The following is a 15,895-nucleotide window of genomic DNA, read 5'->3' on the forward strand; positions in this document are numbered from 1 at the left end:
TGGGGAATCAGGATATTGAATTTGATGATCAGCCATGATCAAAATGAATGGCGAACAGACGTTTTCTGATGGCCTGCTTGATTGGCACGACATCCACAAACATTCACTCCCTCGACCACCTTCCAAACCCACGACCACTTCCATCTAGAATGACAAGGGAAGAAGATACATGGGAACATCACCACCTGCAAGCCAATCAACCTAACCTGCACATCTTTCGACTGTGGGAGGAAACCTACGTGACTATGGGGAGAATGTGCAAACTCCACACAGTTACCCAAGGTAGGAATCAAACCCGGGTCCCTGAAGCTGTGAGGCAACAGTGCTAGCGACTGTGCCACCGTGCCATCCCTTTTGATATACCCAGGGTGTGCTAATCTTTATAAGAAATGCAAGGAAATATATCCACTATTCTAAATACAGGGTGTGATTTTCACTGTTCTATATACGAGATAGAGAATTCACTATAATATATACAAGGTGTGATATTCATTATAATCTGTACAGTATGTGATATATTGGTCCACCAAAGGATATATAGTGTATAATATACTATATGTAACCTTGTTTTAGAAACTGCGCTTGCAAACTAATCCATTTGAAGTTCTGTGGAGTTGTGCTAATTACACTCAAATACAAAAGAAAATGTGGTGTTTCTCCATTTAAACATTTATTTTTGCTGGCTTAGTCCTCACGCAGTTGACCAATCAGACTGGTCAATCTTGTATATAAAATTCTGACAAGAGTCATTTCATTGTTTATTGAATCCTCTGCAGCTTATCTATCATCTAACTGATCTTTCTGCCTGGATCAAGGGACGGCATGGCAGCACAGTGGTTAGCACTGCTGCTTCACAGTGCCAGGGACCCAGGTTCGATTCCTGGCTCGGGTCACTGTCTGTGCGGAGTCTGCACTTTCTCCCTGTGGCTGCATGGGCTTCTTCCGCATGCTCCGGTTTCTTCCCACACTCCAAAGATGTGCGGGTTAGGTTGATTGGCCATGTTAAATTGCCCCTTAGTGTCAGGGGGACTAGCACGGTAAATAAGTGGGGTTTCAGCGATAAGGCCTGGGTGGGATTGTTGTCGTTACGGACTTGATGGGTCGCGTGGCCTCCTTTTGCGCTGTAGTGGTTCTGTGATTCCATGTGACCCTGCAGCCTGGGCTGACTGGTGGAGAAGTCTGAGCCAATCAGGGCATGGATTGAAAAAGTATAAACCACTCTGGGTTAATTTAATCCGATCACCGGCCACGTGGACAATGGGGCTGCAGAAGGTGTTGGAATTTCAACAATTGCTTGATACTGACTTGCAAAGATAATATCAGTGTTTAATTGTGCCATGGATCAGGGACAGAGTAAATGGATATTTTTTGAGTGGGGATCCTCTGTTAATCCAAGCCCAAAGGGACACTCTGTACTCCTGAGATTTATCCACATGCCACTTCCTTATTCCAGGAGGTTTCTCAACTTTCACAGCTTTACCATCTTTTCCTCCCCCTCTGCTACTTCACCGCACCAATTTACACTTCCTCCAGACACATCTTTTATTCCTTTACTTGTCCCATTATCACACTACTTTGTGTTGCACTCACATCCTGCTTACCATTCAGCTGTTCCTGCCACCCACCATACCTAGACAAATAACATAGAAAATTACAGCACAGGAACAGGCCCTTCGGCCCTCCAAGCCGGCACCGACCATGCTGTCCGTATGACCATATCCCTCTATTCCCATCCTATTCATGTATTTGTCAAGACGCCCCTTAAAACTCACTATTGTATCTGCTTCCACTATCTCCCCCGGCAACGAGTTCCAGGCACCCACCACCCTCTGTGTAAAACCTTGCCTCGTATGTCTCCTTTAAACCTTGCCCCTCGCAACTTAAACCTGTGCCCCCAGTAATTGACTCGTCCACTTCTGGGAAAAAGCTTCTGACTATCCACGCTGTCCATGTCCCTCATAATCTTGTAGACTTCTATCAGGTCTCCCCTCAACCTCCGTCGCTCCAGTGAGAACAAACCAAGTTTTTCCAACCTCTCCTCATAGCTAATGCCCTCCATACCAGGCAACATCCTGGTAAATCTTTTCTGTACCCTCTCCAAAGCCTCCACATCCTTTTGGTAGCGTGGCGATCAGAATTAAACACTATATTCCAAGTGCGGCCTAACTAAGGTTTATACGAACCACTATACCCTTTCCCTTAACCACTATTCCCCTGTCGCTCTTTCTTCCCATCGCCACCTTCTCTGCCTTGGCATGAGCTTAACACCTGTTAAACTTTCACTGCCATCTACTTTGTTTATTCGTTCATGGGACATGGGCATCGCTGGCTGACCAACATTTATTGCCCATCCCTAGTTGCCCGAGGGCAGTTCAGAGTCAACCACATTGCTGTGGCTCTGGGGTCACATGTAGGCAGACCAGGTAAGGATAGCAGATTTCCTTCCCTGAAGGGCATTGGTGAACCAGATGGGTTTTTCCGACAATGGTTTCATGGTGATAAGTTGATTTTTAATTCCAGATATTTTTTATTGAATTCAAATTCCACTACCTGCCGTGGTACCCAGAGCATCAGCTGAGATTCTGGATTAATGGTCCAGCGATAATACCACGAGGCCATTGCCTCTGCTGCTGGTGACTTGTCTGAAAGACTGGGTTGGATTTGTCCTTAGGCTTTGGGACTCTGATATGAATAATAAGTGAAGGGGGTGAGTGGGGAGGATGAAAGTGCCCAGCAAAATGCGGAGATCTTGAAGATTTGGAGGGATGGAGGCGGTTACAGGGAAGGCTGAGGTTATGGAGGTGTTCAAACATGACCGAACAGCAATTCAGCAATCAGACAGATATCTGTCACATGCAATTCAAAGTAGTTGACCACAACAGAGTAGATTTTTTGTCAAGAAGTACAGAGAAGTCATGTAAGCAGACAGTATATTTCTGTATGGAGAAGGACAGCCATCTAGGGATGGAAATGTTTAAGAGCAGGTTTATAGGCGGAAAAAGACATTTCGAATGCCAGTTGGAATCTGAGAATTTGCACCTTATGTAAAAGTGTAAAGAATCAGCAGAAGACCACAGTCCGAGTACCCTGACATCCATTTTAGCAAGGATGTGGAAAATGTTTAATCTGTAACCACTGGGATTACATCAAGTATGAGAGATCAAAGCAAAAAGGGAAGATTTGAAGAAAAAAAGGAAGTTTGGGCTGTATTTACTGCAGCTGAGAGGAGTTAGGGAAAAATCTAACAGGCGTTTAAAAGGAGTGGACTTATAGAACATAGAACATTACAGCGCAGAACAGGCCCTTCGGCCCACGATGTTGCACCGACCAGTTAAAAAAAAAACTGTGACCCTCCAACCTAAACCAATTTCTTTTCGTCCATGAACCTATCTACGGATCTCTTAAACGCCCCCAAACTAGGCGCATTTACTACTGATGCTGGCAGGGCATTCCAATCCCTCACCACCCTCTGGGTAAAGAACCTACCCCTGACATCGGTTCTATAACTACCCCCCCTCAATTTAAAGCCATGCCCCCTCGTGCTGGATTTCTCCATCAGAGGAAAAAGGCTATCACTATCCACCCTATCTCATAGAATAGAATAGAATCCTACAGTGTAGACCCACCGAGACTTGTCAGAAGAGGCCACAGACCTCAAACAGAACAGGGAATGTTGGAAGTACATTGTCAGAACATGGACAACACTGCCACTGGTGGTGGTCAAAGGTAAAGCATCCAGGGCTCTGAAGATAGAATTAAATTCACTTTTTTGAAGATTGTATAAAGCTGCTCTTGATCCCAATGTTTCCTCAAGGCTTCAATGCCAATTTTTGTCTGATTTACGCCCCTGTCAATCACCCTGGGATGTTTTACTGCGTTGAGGACAAATGTTGCTGAACTTAATTCCCTCCCTAACACTTCTCCAGCTTCCTTTCCTCCTTGAAGGCACTTCTTAACCATTAGCTGAGTTTAAGACTCTCTGATCTAATGGCTCCAGATGGAGTTCAGTGCCAACCTTTGCTTGGTAGCTCACCTATAAAGTACATTTTACTGTGGCTAACAGTGCTGTATCCTTGCCGTTTTGGCATCTCTGCAGATGAGGTTATGGACACTGGGGACTCTCAGTCTACCAGTGCTTTGATGCACTGGGACAGATTGCAAACCCCTTAGCCCAGCATCGGACTGTCCTCCCCTCCCCCCTCACTGAGCACTGTGAGAGTTGGCATCGTCGCTGTTTTGTGGGATTATTGTAGTTGATGGGGGGGTGGGGGCAGGGAGAGGGAGGGAAATAACAAATTAAAGTGGTTCTGGTTGGGAGAGAGAGCGGAATCCAAGTATAAGTCGTCAGCAATGTTAGCGCCCTAGCCTCTGAGTCAGAAGATCGTGAGTTTAAGTTTCACTCCAGAGACTTGAGTACATAATCCATGTTGAAGTTTAAAGTTTATTTATTAGTCTCGCAAGTCGGCTTACATTAACACTGCAATAAAACCATAAGACATAGGAGCAGAATTAGGCCACGCGGCCCATCGAGCCTGCTCCACCATTCAATCATGGCTGATATTTTCCTTATTCCCATTCTCTCTTCATTCTCCAATGAATTTCCTGTGAAAATCCCCTAGTCGCCACACTCCGGCGCCTGTTCGGGTACACTGAGGGAGAATTTAGCATGGCCAATGCACCCTAACCAGCATGTCCTTCAGACTGTGGGAGGAAACCGGAGCACCCGGAGGAAACCCACGCAGACACGGGGAGAACGTGCAGACTCCGCACAGACAGTGACCCAAGCCGTGAATCGAACCCGGTTCCCTGGCGCTGTGAGGCAGCAGAGATAACCACTGTGCCACCGTGCCGCGCTCAGTACAGCGCTGGAGGATCGTTGTGCTGTCAGAGGCGAAGTTTTTAAAATGAGGCAGCTCTCTCAAGCGTAAGTAAGAGGTCCCACGGCCCTCAATTGCAGGAGAGAAGCGAGTGAGAACGGTGACACAGCAGTTAGCAATGCTGCCTCACAGCTCCATCCCTCTATCAACATCACTTTCACAGATAATCTGGACAAATGTCAATATTAATATTTACCAGATCTTGTTTTGTACAAATTAACTGGAGCACTAACATAGTGTCTGCGTGGGTTTCCTCCGGGTGCTCCAGTTTCCTCCCACAGCCCAAAGATGTCATGTTGGGTGGATTAGCCATGCTAAATTGCCCCTTAATGTCCCGGGGCATGTATGTTAGAGGAATTACGCAGAATCTAGAAGCAGGAGTAGGCCATTCGGCCCTTCGAGCCTGTTCTGTTTTGATCATAGCTGATCATCAAATTCAATATCCTGATCCTCCCTTCCCCTTCCATATCCCTTGATCCCTTTAGCCCCCAAGAGCGATATCTAATTTTTTCTGGAAATCACACAATGTTTTAGCCTCAACCACATTCGGTGTTCGTGAATTCCGCACATTCACCACCCTCTGGGAAACAGGGTAAATATGTGGGGTTATGGGAATACGGCCTGGGTGGGATTGTTGTCAGTGCAGACTCGAAGGGCCGAATGGCCTCCTTCTGTACTGTAGGAGTTCTAATATCCTCTTCGAGATTTATCCCTTTATCAACATCACTTTCACAGATAATCTGGAAAATTATCACAATCCTGTTCATGAGATCTTGTTTTGTACAAATTAACTGGAGCACTGACGTAGAGGCTGGATTTCAAAAGTACTTAATCAGCTGTCAAGTGCTTTGTGACGTCCTGAGGTCTCAAAGGATTCTCTATAAATGCCCGATCCTTCCCCAGAAGACCTTTCTAGTTGAATTTGATGCTCATTTGCTGAAGCGAATCGAATCCAGACCAGGGTCTTGTGCATTGGGGGAAGTCGGACAGTACCTCAGGGTTTTGCAATGAGGGCAAGGAGAAAAAACATGGTTAATGTCGCCCTCTCTCGTCAACAATGTGACACTGCAGCTCACTGAGCTGCCAAGCAGTTTTGTCCTCTCTATGGAATGGTCCAGTGTTTGTGGTCAGTGCGAATGAAAGAGCGTTCATTGCTAACTTCAAAGGATGCCTTGCTGAGAGATCACAGTATTGGTACAGCACAGAAGGAGGCCATTCGGCCCATCGAGTCTGCACCGACCACAATCCCACCCAGGCCCTATATTTCCCCATAACCCCACATATTTACCCTGCTAATCCCCCTGACACTAAGGGGCAATTTAGCATGGCCAATCAACCGAAACCCGCACATTTGTCAAGTGTGGGAGGAAACCGGTGCACCCGGAGGAAACCCACGCAGACACGGGGAGAACGTGCAAACTCCACACAGACAGTGACCTGAGGCCGGATTTGAACCCGTGTCCCTGGTGCTGTGAGGCAGCAGAGCTAACCACTGTGCCACCGTGCATGCCTCGCTCGTCCCAAAACCATAAAATCCCACCTGAGGTTAACAGACGTATCCATTGTCTGCCCCTCGCCCGTTCTGATTCCCGTGGTGGGGGTAGCAGTAACATTCCAGCCATCATATTTGCACAGGCGTATATTCACAAGACCATAAGATATAGGAGCAGAATTAGACCATTCGGCCCATCGACTGCTCCACCATTCCATCATGGCTGACATGTTTCTCAACCCCATTCTCCTGCCTTTTCCCCGTAACCTTTGATCCCCTGACCATTCAGACAGCAGTTTAACCTGGCGATCTCTGTGGCGAGAACTTCAACTCAATTGGTTTATAATTGATTGTGGCATTTTCTTTAATGGAGATTCCCAGTGTGTTACTGTGGAGTCACAGGTGGACAGAGTGGTGAAGAAGGCATCCAGCATGCTTGGCTTCATCGGTCAGTATATTGAATACAGGAGTTGGGACGTCTTGTTGAAGTTGTACAAGACATTGGTAAGGCCACACTTGGAGTATTGTGCACAGTTCTGGTCACCCTACTAAAGAAAGGATGTTATTAAACTCGAAAGAGTGCAGAAGAGATTTACGAGGATGCTACCGGGACTTGATGGTTTGAGTTATAAGGAGAGGCTGGATAGACTGGGACTTTTTTCTCTGGAGCGTAGGAGGCTGAGGGGTGATCTTATCGAAGTTTATAAAATAATGAGGGGCATAGATCAGCCAGATAGTCAATATCTTTTCCCAAAGGTAGGGAATCTAAAACTAGAGGGCGTAGGTTTAAGGTGAGCGGGGAGAGATACAAAAGTGTCCAGAGTGGCACTTTTTCCACACAGAGGGTGGTGAGTGTCTGGAACAAGCTGCCAGAGGTAGTAGTAGAGGCGGGTACAATTTTGTCTTTTAAAAAGCGTTTAGACAGTTACGTGGGTACGATGGATAGAGAGGGATATGGGCCAAATGCGGGCAATTGGGACTAGCTTAGGGGTTTAAAGAAAAAGGGGTGGCATGGACAAGTTGGGCCGAAGGGCCTGTTTCCCTGCTGTAAACCTCTCTGACTCTATGACTCTCCTGCAGCGATGTCATCGAGATGTCCCAGCAACCAATCACATTGAAGAATTCTCACGGACAGCCCAGGATGAAAATGAGAAGCGCCAAAAAACCAAATCACTTTTTAAAAGATTTGTCAGAGAGCCGAATGAAGATTGGGAGTTACACCCGGTGGCAAGATGGAAGCTCAAATACCAGCAACAGGCTTGTCAGTTAAAAAACAACATTTGAACATATCTAGTAATTAGCTGGAGGATATGGGGGATTTGTGTGAGATTGTTAGTTCTTCTGTGTCACTGCAAGCCACACACTTCCGCTTTACATTTGGGTGGACTTCATTAGTGGCCCTTCAGCTCTGACTAAGGGTCATCCAGACTTGAAACTTTGGCTCTATTGTCTCCCCACAGCTGCTGTCAGTCCAGCTGAGATTTTCCAGCAATTTCTGTTTTTGTTTCAGATTCCAGCATCCGCAGTATTTGGCTTTTATCCCCCTCAGCTCTCCCCTATAATTCCAAGTAACTGGCAGACTCTGGTATCTCACCTTGGCTGACTGGCCATACTGCGCGAGTGTATCATCAGTCCTGGAGCGGCACGTTGGCCCAGTGGTTAGTACTGCTCCCTCACAGCTTCAGGGACACGGGTTCAATTCTGGCCTTTGGTCACAGTCTGCGTGGAGTCTGTACATTCAATGCCCAGGCTTGTGCTATTAAGTGGCAAGTAACATTCGTGCCACACAAATGCCAGGCAGTGACCATCTCCAACAAGAGAGGATCTAACCATCGGCCCTTGACATTCAATGGCATTACCATGACTGAATCCCCTACAATTAACATCCTGGGGGGTTATCATTGACCAGAAACTGCACTGGACTGGCCATATAAATACTGTGGCTGAAAGAGGAGCACAAAGGTAAGGAATCCTGTGGTGAGTAACTCACCTTCTGACTCCCCAAAGCCCACCCACCATCTACAAGGCACAAGTCAGGAGTGTGATGGAATACTCCACACTTAAGGGCCTCTTAAGATTTTTTACACAGAGAGTGGTGGGTGCCTGGAACTTGTTGCCGGGGGAGGTAGTGGAAGCGGATACAGTAGTGACTTTTAAGGGGCGCCTTGACAAATACATGAATAGGATGGGAATCGAGGGATATGGTCCCCGGAAGGGTAGGGGGTTTTAGTTCAGTCGGGCAGCATAGTCGGTGCAGGCTTGGAGGGCCGAAGGGCCTGTTCCTGTGCTGTAATTTTCTTTGTTCTTTGTTCTTATTCTCCCCGTGTCTGCGTGGGTTTCCTCCGGGTGCTCCGGTTTCCTCCTATACTCCAAGGATGTGCGGATTGGGTGAATTGTCCGTGCTAAACCTGTGGGGTTACAGGGATAGGGTGGGCCTGAAGGGGATGATTTGATTTATTATTGTTACATGTATTAGTATACAGCGAAAAGTATTGTTTCTTGCACACTATACCAAAAAAAACATACTGTTCATAGAGTACATAGGGGAGAATGAAAGCAGAGGGTATAGAATGTTACAGACACAGCAAGGGTGTAGCGAAAGATCAAGTTAGTGCAAGGTAGGTCTTCTGTCGGAGAATCGGTGCAGACTTCTTTGGTACAGTCTTTGTCTGTACTGTAGAGATTCAATGGCTCTGTGGTTACCATGTGTGGAGGGGGTCTGTCACCCCTCTAAGTGCATGAGAGATGGAAGAGGCAGATGATCCTAGTAAGAGGACCATGGCCCTGAGGGAGGACGCCTGCAAGTGGTGCGACAAATCCAGGGATCCTCCCAACACAGAGGACTCATGGCCAGTCACCTCAGAAAGGACCGGGGGCTTGCCTGGGATCATCCCAAAATCAGCAACACAAACTTGAAGCAAAAAAATACTTACAGCTCACGGTAGAAGTGAATCCAACCATCGAGAAGAGGATGGGGCCTGATGAAGAAGAAAAATTAATTCAACAACAGTCCACATTGCCCAGCAATCAATCAAATAAAATCATAGAAGTTTACAGCACAGAAAGAGGCCATTCAGCCCATCATATCCACGCCGCTCGTGAAAGATCTATCCAGCTAGTCCCATTCTCCAGCCCTATCTCCATAGCTCTCTACATTCATCACTTTCAATTATACATCCAGCTCTCCTTTGAAACCTCCTGTGGAATCTGCCTCCACCTCTCTCCCAGGCAGCGCATTCTAAATCCCAACAACTATCCGAGTAAAAACATTTCTCCTCATCTCACTCCTAGATCTCTTGCTGACCATCTTGAAACTGTGACCCCAGGTCACTGACATACCAACTAGTGGAAGCAGAACATCCTTCTTTACCCTGTCAAAATTGTTCATAATTTTAAACACCTCAATAAGGTCACCTCTTAATCCTCTCTGCTCCAAGGGGAATAAGCCCAATTTCTCTAATCTTTCCTTGGATCTAAAATTTCTGGTAACAAAGAACAGGAACAGGCCCTCCAGCCCTCCAAGCCTGCACCGATCATGATGCCTGCCTAAACTAAAACCGTATGCACTTAGAGTCCGTAGCCTTCCATTCCCATCCGATTTATGTATTCATCTAACTGCCCCTTAAATGCTGCGATCGTACCTGATCCCACCACCTCCCCGGGCAGCACATTCCAGACATTCACCGCCCTCTGTGTAAAAAACTTGCCTCGCACATTTCTAAACTTTTCCCCACGCACCTTAACCCTATGTCCCCTAGTACTTGACTTTTCTACCCAAGGAAAGAGCATCTGACTATCCACTCTGTCCATGCCTCTCATAATCTTGTGGACCTCCATCAGGTCGCCCCTCAACCTCCGTCATTCCAGTGAGAACAAACCGAGTTAATCCAACCTCATCTCATAGCTAATACCCTCAGACCAGGCAACATCCTGGTAAACCTCTTCTGTACCCTCTCCAAAGTCTCCTAGTAAATCTCCTTTGCCCTCTCTCTCGGGCTTTAACATCCCTCCAGAACTGAACACAATACTCCGAATGTGGTCTGACCAATGATTTGTAGAGCTTTAGCATCACTTTCTCACTAATAAACCGAATGATCCTATAAGCCTTCTTGACAATTGTTTCATCTTGCCTGGCCACCTTCAGAATATGATGCATTGAACCCTGAGGTCCCTCTATTCCTGTAATTTCCTCAGTATTGTACCATTGATCCTGTATCGTCTCCCCATGTTTCTTCTGCCAAAATGCATTCCCTCACATCTCACTACATTGAAATTCATCTGCCAGCATCTGCCAGGCATCATTTGGCCAACTTGTCAATGACCCTCTGAAGTCACTCAGCCATCCTCACAATTCACTATTCTCCCTAGTGTAGTATCATCTACAAATTGGGTGGCACGGTGGCACAGTGGTTAGCATTGCTGCCTGACGGCACCAGGGACCCAGGTTCAATCCCCAGCTTGGGTCACTGTCTGTGCAGAGTCTGCACATTCTCCCCGTGTCTGCGTGGGTTTCCTCCGCATGCTCCGGTTTCCTCCCACAGTCTGAAAGACGTGCTGGTTAGGTGCATTGGCCATGCTAAATTCTGCCTCAGTGTACCCGAACAGGTGCCGAAGTGTGACGACAGGGGGATTTTCACAGTAACTTCATTGCAGTGTTAATGTAAGCCTACATGTGACACTCATAAATTAATTTCTTCTTCATGATGCCAGGTGTCACTTTCCCAAAAACTTGAATCTTTGTCCCTCCAATCCTTGTGCAATCAGCTTTTGTCTGGGGGATTTAAACTCATTTGTCAGGGGGATGGGAAAACGAGCTGTAATGCAGAAGCCAGTGTTGAGAGCAGTGAGGTACCGAGGAGGGTATCAAGGTCGCAGGAGTGTACCAGCAGACAGGAAGGTGGGTTGAAGTGTGTCTACTTCAATGCAAGGAGCATCTGGAATAAGGTAAGTGAACTTGGAGCGTGGATTGGTACTTGGGACTACGATGTTGTGGCCATTACGGAGACATGGTTAGAACAGGGACAGGAATGGTTCTTAGAAGTTCCGGGGTATAGATGTTTCAGTAAGAGTAGGGAAGCTGGTAAAAGAGGTGGAGGAGCAGCATTGTTAATCAAGGATAGTTTAACGGCTGCAGAAAGGCAGTTCGAGGGGGATCTGCCTACTGAGGTAATATGGGCTGAAGTTAGAAATAGAAAAGGAGCGGTAACGTTGTTAGGAGTTTTCTATAGGCCCCCAAATAGTAATAGAGATGTGGAGGAAGAAATTGCAAAGCAGATTATGGATAGGTGTGGAGGTCACAGTGTAGTTGTCATGGGTGACTTTAACTTTCCAAATATTGATTGGAACCTTTATAGGTCGAATAGTTCGGATGGGGCAGTTTTTGTACAGTGTGTGCAGGAGGGTTTCCTGACACAATATGTGGATAGGCCGACAAGAGGTGGAGCCGCATTGGACTTGGTACTGGGTAATGAACTGGGCCAAGTGTTAGATTTGGTTGTGGAAGTGCACTTTGGAGATAGTGACCACAATTCGGTGTCTTTCATTATTGCAATGGAGAGGGATAGGGCCATACGGCAGGGCAAGGTTTATAATTGGGGGAGGGGTAATTATGATGCGATTAGGCAAAAATTAGGGAGCATAAGATGGGAACAGAAACTGTCAGGGAAAGGCACAAATGAAAAGTGGAGCTTGTTCAAGGAACAAATACTGCGTGTCCTTGATAGGTATGTCCCTGACAGGCAGGGAGGAAATGGCCGAGTGAGGGAACCATAGTTCACAAAAGAGGTTGAATGCCTTGTCAAGAGGAAAAAGGAAGCGTATGTAAGGATGAGAAAACAAGGTTTAGTTGGCTCAGTTGAGGGTTGCAAGGTAGCAAGGAATGAGCTAAAAAAAGCGCTTAGGAGAGCTAGGAGGGGGCATGAGAAGTCCTTGGCGGGCCGGATCAAGGAAAACCCCAAGATTTTTTACTCTTATGTGATAAATAAAAGAATGACCAGGGTGAGGTTAGGGCCGGTCAAGGATAGTAGCGGGAACTTGTGCATGGAGTCAGAAGAGATAGGAGAGGCGATGATTGAATACTTTTCTTCAGTGTTCACCAAGGAGAGGGGCCATGTTTTTGAGGATGAGAGTGTGATACAGACTGATAGGCTGGAGGAGGTAGATGTTCTGAGGGAAGATGTATTAGCAATTTTGAAAAAGCTGAGTGGCCAGATGGGATATATCCTCGGATTCTTTGGGAGGCAAGGGATGAGATTGCAGAGCCTTTGGCTTTGATCTTTGGATCCTCACTGTCCTCGGAGATAGTGCCAGAGGACTGGAGAGTGGCGAATGTTGTTCCTCTGTTCAAGAAAGGAAATAGGAATGACCCTGGTAATTATAGGCCAGTTAGTCTTACTTCGGTGGTTGGTAAGTTAATGGAAAAGGTCCCGAGGGATAGGATTTATGACCATTTGGAAAGATGCAGCTTAATCTGGGATAGTCAACACGGATTCGTGAAGGGTAAGTCTTGCCTCACAAATTTGATTGAATTCTTTGAGGAGGTAACTAAGTGTGTAGATGAAGGTAGAGCAGTTGATGTCGTATACATGGATTTTAGTAAGGCGTTTGATAAGGTCCCCCATGGTCGGCTCATGAAGAAAGTAAGGAGGTGTGGGATAGAGGGAAATTTGGCCCATTGGATAAGTAACTGGCTATCTCATAGAAAGAAGTTTAACAACACCAGGTTAAAGTCCAAGAGGTTTATTTGGTAGCAAAAGCCACACAAGCTTTCGGAGCCCCAAGCACCTTCTTCTTTACTCACCTGAAGAAGGGGCTTGGGGCTCCGAAAGCTTGTGTGGCTTTTGCTACCAAATATACATGTTGGACTTTAACCTGGTGTTGTTAAACTTCTTACTGTGTTTACCCCAGTCCAACGCCGGCATCTCCACATCATTTCTCATAGAAGACAGAGGGTGGTAGTGGATGGAAAATTTCCAGACTGGAGACCAGCGGTGTACCACAGGGATCAGTGCTGGGTCCTCTGCTATTTGTGATTTTTATCAATGACTTGGAGGAGGGGGCTGAAGGGTGGGTCAGTAAATTTGCTGATGACACCAAGATTGGTGGAGTAGTGGTGGAGGGCTGTTGTCGGCTGCAAAGAGACATTGATAGGATGCAGAGCTGGGCTGAAAAATGGCAGATGGAGTTTAACCCTGATAAGTGCGAGGTGATTCATTTTGGTAGGACAAATTTGAATGCGGATTACAGGGTCAACAGCAGGGTTCTGAGGAATGTGGAGGAACAGAGAGATCTTGGGGTTCATATCCACAGATCTCTGAAGGTTGCCACTCAAATGGATAGAGCCGTGAAGAAGGCCTATAGTGTGTTAGCGTTTATTAACACGGGGTTTGAGTTTAAGAGCCGTGGGGTTATGCTGCAACTGTACAAGACCTTGTTAAGACCACATTTGGAATATTGTGTGCAGTTCTGGTCACCTCACTATAAGAAGGATGTGGAAGCATTGGAGAGAGTGCAGACAAGATTTACCAGGATGTTGCCTGGTTTGGAGGGTAGGTCTTATGAGGAAAGGTTTAGGGAGCTAGGGCTTTTCTCTTTAGAGCGGAGGAGGATGCGAGGTGACTTAATAGAGGTTTATAAGATGATGAGGGGGATAGATAGAGTGGACGTTCAGAGACTATTTCCTCGGGTGGATGTAGCTGTTACTAGGGGGCATAACTATAAGGTTCATGGTGGGAGATATAGGAGGGATGTCTGAGATAGGTTCTTTACTTAGAGAGTGGTTGGGGTGTGGAATGGACTGCCTGCTGTGATAGTGGAGTCGGACACTTTAGGTACTTTCAAGCGGTTATTGGATAGGCACATGGAGCACACCAGAATGATAGGGAGTGGGATAGCTTGAGCTTGGTTTTGGACAAAGCTCGGCACAACATCGAGGGCCGAAGGACCTGTACTGTGCTGTACTGTTCTATGTTCTATCAAACACTTTGTCCACATCCTCCCTCAATCTCCTTTTGCTCCAAGGAGAATAGCAAGCTAACCCCTGGAGTTAAAATAGCTCATCCTTACAATCATCATCTGCAATATCTCAAGGACTCTCCTAATCATTGTAAAGTATGGTGACCAGAACTACCCATAATTCTCTGGTTGTGCATGAACCATAGTTACAAAGGCTGCAATATTCTCTTTCCAGATACTAGTGACCGAGTTGGTCCACCATTTTCTCTTTCTTACTTCAGATTTGTAGGCTGCATGGTGGCGCAGTGGTTGGCACTGCTGCCTCACAGTGGCAGGGATCCGGATTCGATTCCGGCCTTGGGTGACAGCCTGGGTGGAGATTGCACATTCTTCCCATGTCTGCGTGGGTTTCCTCCGGTTTCCTCCCCCAGACCAAAGATGTGCATGTTAGCTGGGTTGTCTCGCTAAATTGCCCTTGAGTGTCAGGGGTAAATACAAGGTTGTTTAGGGGGTAAAGGCCTGGGCGGGTTTGTGTCAGTGCAGGCTCGATGGGCTGAATGGCCTCCTTCTGCACTGTAGGGATTCTATGATTCAATGATTTCCAATGTCTGGCCTTTCTCCTTGTTGATTAATTTAACTCCACCTTTCAGGGATTTTGTTTCCTATGTCTGTCTTGCTTGCCATGATTAAGATGCCTCAGTCAAATCCATAGTCTGATCTGATGAGGTCCCAGACTTGGCCTCGGATAAAGAGTCTACTCACTGGCTCTGTAGCCTGACCATATTGTGGGAAAGTACATATCTAATTCCTGGCGGAGGAGGCAATCCCAGAATCAGGCCTGCGGTTAAAAAAAAAGTCTAAATGTTTATTTATTATCTAAAGATGGAATGATAGCCAAACAGACAGTGGGCAGAATCCAAATTCAGGCCAAGAATCTACCAGCTGTGGTTACTGAACCAAACAAAGAAAGCTGATAGGGTATAGAAAGAGAAGGAACAATTCATAATTTAATTTGTGATTTTGCACAACTCCACCTAGGCAATGGAGTACTTTCTGAAATATAATCACTGTTGCTATGAAGGAAACGCAGCCAGCTATTTCACAAAGTTCCATAACCAGCAATGAGATAAATGACCAGATAACAAAAACAGAAAAATGCTGGAAAATCTCAGTGGGTCTGACAGCATCTGTGGGGAGAGAATAGAGCCAACGTTTCGAGTCTGGATGACCCTTCGCAAGAGCTGAATGCAAAGAGAATCATGATGTGGAGATGCCGGCGTTGGACTGGGGGTAAACACAGTAAGAAGTCTCACAACACCAGGTTAAAGTCCAACAGGTTTATTTGGTAGCAAATGCCACTAGCTTTCGGAGCGCTGCTCCTTCGTCAGGTGAATGGGAGATCTGTGATCACTGTTGGACTTTAACCTGGTGTTGTGAGACTGCTTACTGTGCAAAGAGAATCAGCAGAGATTTATACTATTGGGGTTGGGGTTGGTGGTGGGGTGGTGGAGTGGGTGTGGAATTGGGCAAAGGAAATGTATACAAGGATACAGAAGTCTGAGAAAGTGCTAAG

This window comes from Mustelus asterias, chromosome 5 (genome assembly GCF_964213995.1).
Source record: "Mustelus asterias chromosome 5, sMusAst1.hap1.1, whole genome shotgun sequence".
Classification (NCBI taxonomy): Eukaryota; Metazoa; Chordata; class Chondrichthyes; order Carcharhiniformes; family Triakidae; genus Mustelus; species Mustelus asterias.